Source organism: Oryctolagus cuniculus, chromosome 12, assembly GCF_051225735.1.
Source record: "Oryctolagus cuniculus isolate XC-2025 breed Fujian yellow rabbit chromosome 12, ASM5122573v1, whole genome shotgun sequence".
Classification (NCBI taxonomy): Eukaryota; Metazoa; Chordata; class Mammalia; order Lagomorpha; family Leporidae; genus Oryctolagus; species Oryctolagus cuniculus.
This window is the reverse complement of record NC_142878.1, coordinates 21,429,969-21,440,317: the sequence shown is the minus strand read 5'-3', so window position 1 is coordinate 21,440,317 and position 10,349 is coordinate 21,429,969. Positions and strand designations below refer to the sequence as shown.

The window sequence follows — 10,349 nt, the reverse complement described above, 5'->3', positions numbered from 1 at the left end:
TTGTATTAATAGCTAACTTTTCTGAGTATAAAGGTAATATGGGTTAGTCATAGACATTTTAGAAATCACAGATGGTGTGGAGAGGGGTAATACAGCAGGTCAGGTTCTTACACCTTGCATAGCCCTGTGGGCCCATTGCTAACCTTTATCCTACCACTGGGAACGTGGCCTTTACACTACTGACTGATGATCTTATCACAGACATGAGGAGCGATGGCCACCACACTGGTTTGCCAGGGTGCTTTCCACAAGCATCAAGGTTGGTGCTGTGCACCTGGCTTCATTGTTGGCGTCTGAGTTTCGGTTGCCATGGCTGGTGCACAGCAAAACACACCATCGTGACCAGCTCCTCATAAAAGCCTTGAACTCTGACTCACACAGGCTTCCTTAGGCAAAGACATTCCACAGCTGTCCTTGTAGCTGACTTCTACAGTCTTCCTGCATGACCTCAGACACGGGAGGGCACTGGAAGCCTTTGTCAAACCTCTCTGGACCCAGTGGTGCTTATCAATTCTCCATCCGCCTTTGCCTAGCACTGAGTATATAGCCTTGTGTGTCCTTCTGATGAATCATGAATTAAACACAAATATCAGAAAACGTAAATAAACCCAAATCTCTCCATGTAGATAACCATTTGAATAGTTTTACAATTTTTGACCAACCAAATCAATTTGCAAAAGTTCTACATTGTTAGAAATAAAATAAAAATCACTAAATTGATAACAACGTATAGAATAAGGATTAAATTGTATGGAAGTCTGATATTAGAAAAGAATAACTTTTGCCATTTTAACTCGTTGTCAAGATTTCCTGAACTTTGCTTTTAGGGCAAAATGACTTATTTAGAAAAAAAAATTTTTTTTTTCATTTTATTTGAAAGGCAGAGCAACAGAGAGCAGACAGACAGAAATCTTCCTCCACTGGTTCACTCCCCAAATGCCCACAACAGCGAGGGCTGGATCAGATGGAAGCCAGGAGCCAAGAAGTCAGTTGAGGTCTCCCATGGACCCAACCATTTCAGTGTCTATCTTCTGTCTCTCAGGGTGTGCATTAGCAGGAAGCTGAAGTTGGGGAGTGGAGCCAGGATTCAAACCCTGACACCTGCTACAGGAGAAAAGCAACCCAATTATAGTGTTAACTGCACAACAAATGCCCACCCCAATGCTGCCATTTTAAGTACAAAATCTGCAGCCTGGAAACTGAGTACATTTTTCTATACTGAAGTCTCCAGACAGAACTGCTTCTTCTTCAGGAAACTTGAATTTTTGTTGTTGTTGTTGTTAAAAGATTTTTTTTTTACAAAATATTTTATTTTATTTTATTTTATAAGATTTATTGGGGCTGGCGCTGTGGTATGGCAGGTAAAGCTGCCGCCTGCAGTGCAGGCATACCCTATGGGCACAGGTTCGAGTCCCAGCTGCTCTACTTCCCATCCAGTTCTCTGCTATGGCCTGGGAAAGCAGTAGAAGATGGCTCAAGTCCTTGGGTCCCTGCACCCACATGGGACACCCAGAAGAAGCTCTGGGCTCCTGGTTTTGGATTGGTGCAGCTCTGGCCATTGTGGCCAGCTGGGGAGTGAACCAGTGATGGAAGACCTCTCTCTCTCTGCCTCTCCTCTCTCTGTGTAATGCTGACTTTCAAATAAATAAATAAATCTTAAAAAAATAATATTTCTGGGCCAGCGCCGCGGCTCACTAGGCTAATCCTCCGCCTAGCGGCACCAGCACACCGGGTTCTAGTCCCAGTTGGGGTGCCGGATTCTGTCCCAGTTGCCCCTCTTCCAGGCCAGCTCTCTGCTGTGGCCAGGGAGTGCAGTGGAGGATGGCCCAGGTGCTTGGGCCCTGCACCCCATGGGAGACCAGGAAAAGCACCTGGCTCCTGGCTCCTGCCATCGGATCAGCGCGGTGCGCCGGCCGCAGCGCGCCTGCCTCGGCGGCCATTGGAGGGTGAACCAACGGCAAAAGGAAGACCTTTCTCTCTGTCTCTCTCTCTCACTGTCCACTCTGCCTGTCAAAAAAAAAAAAAAAAATTTCTGGGGCTGGTGCTGTGGCTCACTTGGTTAATCCTCCGCTTGCGGTGCCAGCATCCCATATGGGCACCAAGTTCTAGTCCCGGTTGCTCCTTTTCCAGTCCAGCAGCTGCTGTGGCCTGGGAGGGCAGTGGAAGATGGCCCAGGTGCTTGGGCTCCTGTGCCTGCGTGGGAGACCAGGAGGAAGTGCCTGGCTCCTGGCTTCGGATCAGTGCAGTGCTGGCCGTAGCGGCCATTTGGGGGGTGAACCAATGGAAGGAAGACCTTTCTCTCTCTCTGTCTATAACTCTACCTGTCAAAAAAAATTAATATTTCTTCAAAACTCTTAATAGAGCTTTATCAATTAAACTTTTTCTTTCTTTCTTCCTTTTTTTTTTTTTTTTTTTTTTTTACTTATTCATTTGAAAGGCAGAGTTACAGAGGGAGACACACAGAAATCTTCCATCTGCTGGTTCACTCCCCAAATGGCTGCCATGTCCAGGGTGGGCCAGGCCAAAGCCAGGAGCCAGGAGTTTTGTCTGGGTCTCCCACATGGGTGGCAGGGGCCCAAGCACCTGGGCCATGTTCTGCTGCTTTCCCAGCTACATTAGCAGGGAGCTGGGTTAGAAGTGGAGCAGCCAGGACTCAAACCAGAGCTCATGGGATGCCAGCATTGCAGGTGGCAGCTTAATCCGCTCTGCCACAGTGCTGGCCTCCAGCCTGTTCTTAAGGCCTTCAGGCCACTGGAAGGCTCAACCCACATTACTAATCTGCTTTAGTCAAGGTCTACCAATCTAAATGTTAATCACATCTTCACAGCGGCATTCAGCCTAGTGTTTGTACAACTGATCACCACAGCCTAGCCTTGTTAATCCGTAAAACCACCCATCGCGGGTTTGGTTTTTTCTCTTTGGAAGAGGAAAGGGAGATGGAGCCCTAAAGTGATTTAATCAACACGTACAATAACCTCAACATGAGTCTGCCCCAGATGAAAAACCAGTCCCATGGCCACAGCCGTGCAAGGGTAGCATTGACCAGAAGAGGGCGCTGCCTCCTACTTGTTCGATCGCACGGGTGGGCACCCATGATCTTCAAGCTACTTTAATTTTCTTTCTTTCCTTTTTTTTTTTTCCCCCAGCCCTCAGTTGAGCTCAGCCCAACCCTCATTGGCATTTATTCCACAAAGTGAAATCAGAGCACTTGACTGACAGTTCTTTTTTATTATGCTTATTTTAAAAAATTATTTGAAAGGCAGAGAGACAGCTCTTCCAAAATCTGCTGGTTCACTTTTCAAAAGCCTGCAACAGCTGGTGCTGGGCCAGAACTCCCTCCAGGTCTGTCACGTGGGTGGCAGGGACCCAAGTACTTGAGCCATCACCTGCTTCCTCCTAGGTGTGCATTTGCAGGAAGCTGGAGTCAGGAGTGGAGCCCGAAAGCCCACCCAGGCACTCTGAGATGGGCTGCAGGGGTCCTAAGTGGTACGTTCACTGCTACACCAAATGCCCGCCTCTCATGAACTCTTACACTTGACACTGCACAAGGAGGCAGACACCCAGCAATCTCGTCCCTTGGCGTTGCTGGTGCATTACCACCTGCCCAATCAGGCAGAGCCCAACCAAATGGTTTTTCCAGATCAGACACACTTAGGGTGATTCTGGGCAGAGGGGGAACCCAAGCGTTTGACCACCGGGAGGAATCCTGGACTTCTAGGAAGTTAAGTAACTTTCTAATGAAATACAGACGATACGTGGGAGGCTGCTCGTTGTGTCTGGACTCCAGAGAACAGATATGAGGGATCTTCAGAAAGTTTGTGGCAAATGGGACTAAAAAACACAATTTATTTTGGTGCCAAAAATTTTGACATCCCTGCTGATGAGGGGTGTTCAAAACAGGCACAGGAAATGCTGATGATAAAAAAAAAAAAAAAAAAAAAGCAGTGCATGGATTTCAAAAGTCTTGGTACCAGCTGGCGCTGTGGCTCACTTGGCTAATCCTCCACCTGTGGCGCCGGCACACCGGGTTCTAGTCCCAGTCGGGGTGCCGGATTCTGTGCTGGTTGCCCCTCTTCCAGTCCAGCTCTCTGCTGTGGCCCGGGAAGGCAGTGGAGGATGGCCCAGGTGCTTGGGCCCTGCACCCGCATGGGAGACCAGGAGAAGCACAGCATGCCGGCTGTAGCGGCCACTTGGGGGATGAACCAACGGAAAAGGAAGACCTCTCTCTCTCTCTTTCTCTAACTCTGCCTGTCCAAAAAAAAAAAAAAAAGTCTTGGCACCAAAATGAATTATACTTTTTAAAATTTTTTTAAAGATTTATTTATTTGAAGGTAGAGGCAGAGAGAAAGGTCTTCCATCTGCTGATTCACTCCCCAGATGGCCACAGTGGCTGGAGCTGTGCCAATCTGAAGCCAGGAGCTAGGAGCTTCTTCCAGGTCTCCCATCTGAGTGCAGGGGCACAAAGACTTGGGCCATCCTCCACTGCTTTCCCAGGCCATAGCAGAGCTGGATGGGAAGTGGAGCAGTAGTGTCTCGAACCAGCATCCATATGGGATGCCAGCACTTCAGGCCAGGGCTTTAACCTGCTGCACCACATCGCCGGCCCCGAATTTACCTTTTAGTTCCATTCTTCCATGAACATTTTGTAGCCTCCACATACTACCAAGCCCTCAGGCAGTACAACTTGTTATGCGTAGCAGTCCAACCTGTGGGTTCTTGATAGGAAATGGAAACTCCCATAAGTATAGTTATGCTTTAGTCCTCATTAATAATTAAAAAGCTGCCTCCTCTGCTTTCGCACTTTAATGACAGCTTACATCTGTGCAGTGCACAGTAAGTGAAAGAGCAGGTACTAATTACTCCCAGTTTACAGGTGGGGACTACAGCGCTAAGTGGTGGCTTCGGCTCCCTGTAGGCCAAGCCTGGGAAGGACCGGAAGCTTGGGATGTCGGTTTAGCTCTGTGCTCTTTCCCCTGGCAAAATGGCACTCATGTCCCTCCCCACTATTTCCAGTGCCCATCACAGATGCCCGTCTGTGGGCGTTCATACATGCGGCCACACGGAGAGTCCACATTTAGGAATCTGCCCAACCAAACATGCTGTTTGTAGCGGCCTCGTTTGTAACAAACTGAAAACAGCCCAGATCCCATCACACAGGCTGCCTGACTCAATTCTGGGGCCTTTCTATTATGGGGATTTCTTACAATCATCAGAGTGGGTGATCAAGATCTGTATGCAATATAAATACATCTCACAAAAAAAACATACTGCAAGAAAGCTAAAAAGCAGGCAAAATGAATTCCAAGTGTTGGAAGTCAGGTTAGTGGTTCTGCTCCATGGGACTAGTAGCAGTGAGGGGATGAGGGGGCTTCTGGGACATCGCTAATCTTTATTTCTTTTTTAAAAAATTTTTTATTTGGGAGACAAAGAGACAGACAGAACTCCCATGTGCCAGTTCACTCTCCAGATACCCACAACAGCCAAGGCTGGGCCAGGGCCACAGCCAGCAGCTGAGAATTCAATCCGGGTCTCATGCGGGTGGCAGAGCCCAGTCACTTGAGCCGTCACCACAGTCTGCATTAGCAGGAAGCTGGAGTCAGAAGCCAGGGTTGGGCACTCTGAAGTGAGATGTAGCCATCTTCACCAGCATCTTAATTGTTAGGCCAAATGCCCACCTAACCGTCTATGCTGGTGGTCACCTGGGGGTGTTCTCCACCCTGGACACTTAGGGTGCGTGTACCATCTGTATATATGTTATATTTTGATTTTTCAAAAGTTGCTGAAAATCGCAGTTTATCTGGACAAATTCCTCTTGCATGAGCAAATTTCAGTCCTGCCCACACTTAGCTCAGGCTGACTAAAGGAGCAGCAGATTTGCTTATTGTCCTGCTCTGACAGAGGGGCCACCGCCACTCCGGGGAGAGGCTCTGCAGGGTTTGGAGAGCAGGACAGCACCTGCCGCGGCGTCTGTGGCCCAGGAACACGTTTCAGGAGCGCTGCCGTACAGGAAGCTCATCCCCGGTCTCCAGTGCTACAAACATACCCTCTTTCTGGGTGTCCAGAGAGCAAGGAACCAGGAAGCATCCACGCAGGGCAGGCCAAATGCAGCCGCAGCCATGGCAACCGAAAGGCAAAGCTCCCCAGCCTTCCTCATTCTTTACGGCCACCACCGGCGCCACGTAGCAGGAAAAGCAAGGAAGTTAACTCCTTGCCTCCCGGAGGGGCAGATGCTACCTGCAGACAAGATTGTCCTGAGCCGTACAGCGGCAAACTGGGGCTGCTCAGAATTCCAGGGCTGGCCCCCAGTGACGTCACAGACAGACGGTGCTTCCCGCTCCCAGGGAAGACCTGGTCCTCATTAGCCTATTGCTGCCTACAGGCCCAAGGCACTTGAACCTCTGAAAATAGGCCTGGGGTCGTATGAGGCCTCAAAATCTGGCCCTGCCAAGGCAACCTCAGGTGGGACTCAAAATCCACTACAGCTGCAGCAGGCTAATTTCTAAGTTGATGATTTTGTATGGCCCCTGTGAATGATGTTACAAATATCCAAATGGCCCCTGGTAGACAAAAGATTCTGCACCAATGTCTTAAAGGATAAAAACACAACAGCATCTTAGATCTGGGACTGGCTGGCTCTGTCCATGGGTCCAGAGCTACACACACACACACACACACACACACACACACACACACCTTCCCCCCAGGCTGCTTTGGGGAGCTTCTACCACTTTTCTCTCCTTCTTCTTCTTCCTCTTCCTCCTTCTCTTCCTCCTCTTCCTCCTCCTCCTCCTCCTCTTCCTCCTCTTCCTCCTTCTCTTCCTCCTCTTCCTCCTCCTCCTCCTCCTCTTCCTCTTCTTCTTCTCTTTAATTGCTTGTTTATTTGAGAGACAGATAAGCACTCCTATCCACTGGTTCACTCCCTCACTGTCTGCAGCACCCTGGGCCGGGCCAGGATGAAGCCAGGACTCAGGAACCTCACCTGGGTCTCCATGTGGGTGGTCGGAGTCTAAATAGGGAGCTGTCACCTGCTGTCTCCCAGGGTGTGGCCTCCGCAGGTGGCTGCACTTGGGGGTGCGGCTGGGACTCAAACACAGGCATCCTGATGAGCCCTACAGGCAACTGCAAGCAACCTCTTAACCCCCGTGCAAACGCTCGCCCCTATGCATCTCCTGTCAGTGATTCTCGGCTGCCTCAGTGCTGTGCCTCACCCCACAGAGCGCTAAGAATCACCTGAGAGATCCCCACTTTCACACTGTCTCCAGGCTGTGATCACAACCGCAGGCCGTGGAACAGGAGCAGAGGCCAGGAGTGAGCCCGGGTGTCGCTCTGCCTGTGTCTGAGGAAGTGTGGAGGGCAGCTGGACGGCTTGGGGGCTGAGGCCAGAGCTGAAGGCCAAGGCCAGGAGCTTCCAGGCAGTGGTGATGCTCAAAGCCAAGTACAAGGACATGCACAGACGGGTTCATTACGGCACTGTTTTTACAGGGGAACATGGGAAGCAAACAAGGCACCCAGAAACAGGAAAGGTTGAGTTATGTGACGTCATCGTACACCCAGGGGAAAGATGGGAAAAGAACAAGGCAGCCCAATGTTCACAAACACAGAAGGAAATCCATGTTCTAAATGAGGAAGGCAAGATGGAGCCAGCTCCACACAGCGCGATTCCACTTACGGATCTGAACAACCTGCAGGTACGCAGTCTCACACACAGCAGGTGGCAGACTGGCAGGCTAAGCTGACAGCTCTCTCTGGGCAGGAGGGTGGAAGTGGGCAGGGAGGGAGATTTCTCCCATGTGGCCATCTTCATTTCTGTATTATTTACAATTATTTATTCCTGTAGTATTTACATAGTTCTTTCTCGCAAAGGCTATGCGGACAGGAATTGGAGAAGGCACATTAATGGGGTCTACACAGCCGGAGGCTTCTGAGTCAGGACCAACAGCTGGGAGTTGAACCTTCCGGGAGCTGGGGGAGAGGCCCAGGCTCCCCGTGCTGCCCAGCAGGTCAGGGCCTTTTTCCTTGCTTCCCCTCTTTGGGGTCATGTGCTCTTGGGTGACTTCCCATCGTAGGCAGCTGGAGAAGGGGAGACTCTTCCTAGGATGGCCTGAGCCAAATCGACCCTGGGACTTAGGAGGAAAACCCCTCGTCCCTTGGTGCCCATTTCCTCGGGGACCTTTGCCTGTCAGAGCTAAAGATCTCCGGGAGCTGAGGGAAGGAGGCCAGAGAACTCGGCCAACTTCCCTTGAAAAATGGTTTCTTTATATTCATTGGTATTTGAAAGGCAGAGAGTGAGCAAGCAAGTGCTTCCACCTGCTGGAAGGCAGGAGCCCAGAACTCTATCTGGGTCTCCCACACGGGTGCCGGGAACCACTTGAGCCGTCACCTGCTGCTTCCCATGATGCCTGTTAGCAGGAAGATGGACTGGAAGTGGAGGAGCTGGGACTCGAATCAGGCGCTCTGATATGGGATGCAGGCATCCCAAGCCAAGACTCCACTGCTGAGCTAAACGCCAGGCCCTTGGCTGACTTTCAATGCTGCCTACTGTTCTCTACCCAGACTCCCCCTTAGAATTGCCTGGGGAGCTTTTAAAGATATATATATATATATATATATATATATACCTCAACTACAAACATAGACATGGACAGATAGAATATTTTGTTATGTTAGCAAATGTGCAATGTTGGATCAACAGAATTTAGTCAAGGACCTTTTGATAAGCAATTTGAAAAAAATCAAAAGTCTAAAGTATTTTCATACCATCTTGTATGGCAACTAGGAGTTTCATCTAATGAAATTTTAAAAACTCAAATTGGGAAAATGCATACGATGATTCCTTTCCTTATGGTTCCTTTCATAAGAGCTAAAAACTAGAAAGGAACCCGATGCTCAACAAATGGCAGGTGAATGGTTAAATATGTGTGCTGACCCCACAGAGCATTCTGGAACAATTAAGACAGTAATGGAAACCTATAATATGTAACAAATGTCCTGATGGTGAACATGAGACGTTTTTTGGACATAAGTACTTTTGTCCTAATATGAAAGTTCATCTCAGAGGAAGGAATAAACATGCCAAGGCCTCCTCCCTGGCTAATTAAATCAGAAGCTTAGTGGGTAGGGACTGGACACTGATATGTTTTAAAGTCCTTCCAGATGATTCTAATTAAAGCCAAGGTTGAAAAAGAACCATCAGCATCGGATTCAAATGAGACTCCCCAGTCCAGCTGGTTTGGATGGAGGTCTACTTGGGGTACCTAACGGTTGGCTCCCTGACCTTGTCCCTTGCATGTCTTTCTCATGGACTTTTGGGTTGAGCGGTGGCCCCAGTAGGAGGCTAACCAGGAACATGACAACTAGCTTTACATCTTACCACAACCAGCAGCCAGTAGACTCATGGGGAGGCAGATGGCTCACACGATCCGGCTAAGAGTCAGTAAGGACAGCAGTGGGCAGCAGGCAGAGACAGAACCACACAGCGAGGCCCCTGAGCCAACGAAGGACCTAAGGCGTTGGGACCAAATCCTGCAATGTGTCCGGCTCGTCGTGGAGGGCAGCCAGTCCTAAGAGCCCCTGGGTGCACGCCTGCTGTCTTGCTAGTGGGAATAAAAGCAGAAAGCCAAGAGACCTCCTTGCCACCAGGAGAGCCTGACAAAGGACGCTGGTGTCTATCAGGCTCCGTTTGCTGGGAGCCACGGGAAAACTGTAAAGGGGGGAGGGTGGGATCAGGAAAGACAGACTGCACGCGAGTCCATCAGAAGAGCCCAGTGGTCCCCATGGCCCCATGCTCTGGGACCGCAGGGCAAGAGCAGCACCTGTGGTGCAGCATGGCTGGGGAGGGGCTCGAAGGAGCCCCCTGCCCGTCGATGTCCTTCTCATCTGGTCCCCTGTAATTGCGCTGCTTGGTTAGCTCCTCTTGGCTCACTAAGTTTTCCCATTCATTGTTGTCCTCTTTTAAAACGTGGGCTCCTGAAGGGGATACTCCTTTGACTCAGCAACCATTTGGTGGAATTAGCTTATGATTTATGCAACCAATTTGAGTGGCTCCTCTGTGCTCAGTGTTGTGCTGGGCACTCCAATCCAGTGGAAACAGGACCTCCTGGAGGTGGCTAAGGGGCTGCAATTCAATTCAGAAGCATCTACTGGATACCTGCTGGCCACCCCACGGGGAGGATGAGAAACATAGGTGATACCATCACCTCCCTCAGGGGGATTTCCCCTTGTTGGGGGAAATCAACACACACACACAAGACACAGACAGAGCAAGCAACTGCTTCTCCTTCTTCCTTCTTCCTTCTTCCCTCTTCCTCCTCCTCCTCCTCCTCCTCCTCCTCCTCTTCTTCTTCTTCTTC

General features: G+C 49.9%; 1 long non-coding RNA gene across 1 annotated transcript; it reads right to left on the bottom strand.

Annotated features, from left to right (window-relative positions):
• Positions 1-886: 886 nt before the first annotated feature.
• On the bottom strand, positions 887-6,400 carry LOC149122970 (uncharacterized). The gene is made up of 3 exons (XR_016217796.1): positions 6,044-6,400; positions 4,616-4,715; positions 887-1,104 (listed from the first exon to the last, which is right to left on the bottom strand). It is a non-coding gene; the product is annotated as an uncharacterized LOC149122970 (long non-coding RNA).
• Between the last annotated feature and the right edge of the window lie 3,949 nt (positions 6,401-10,349).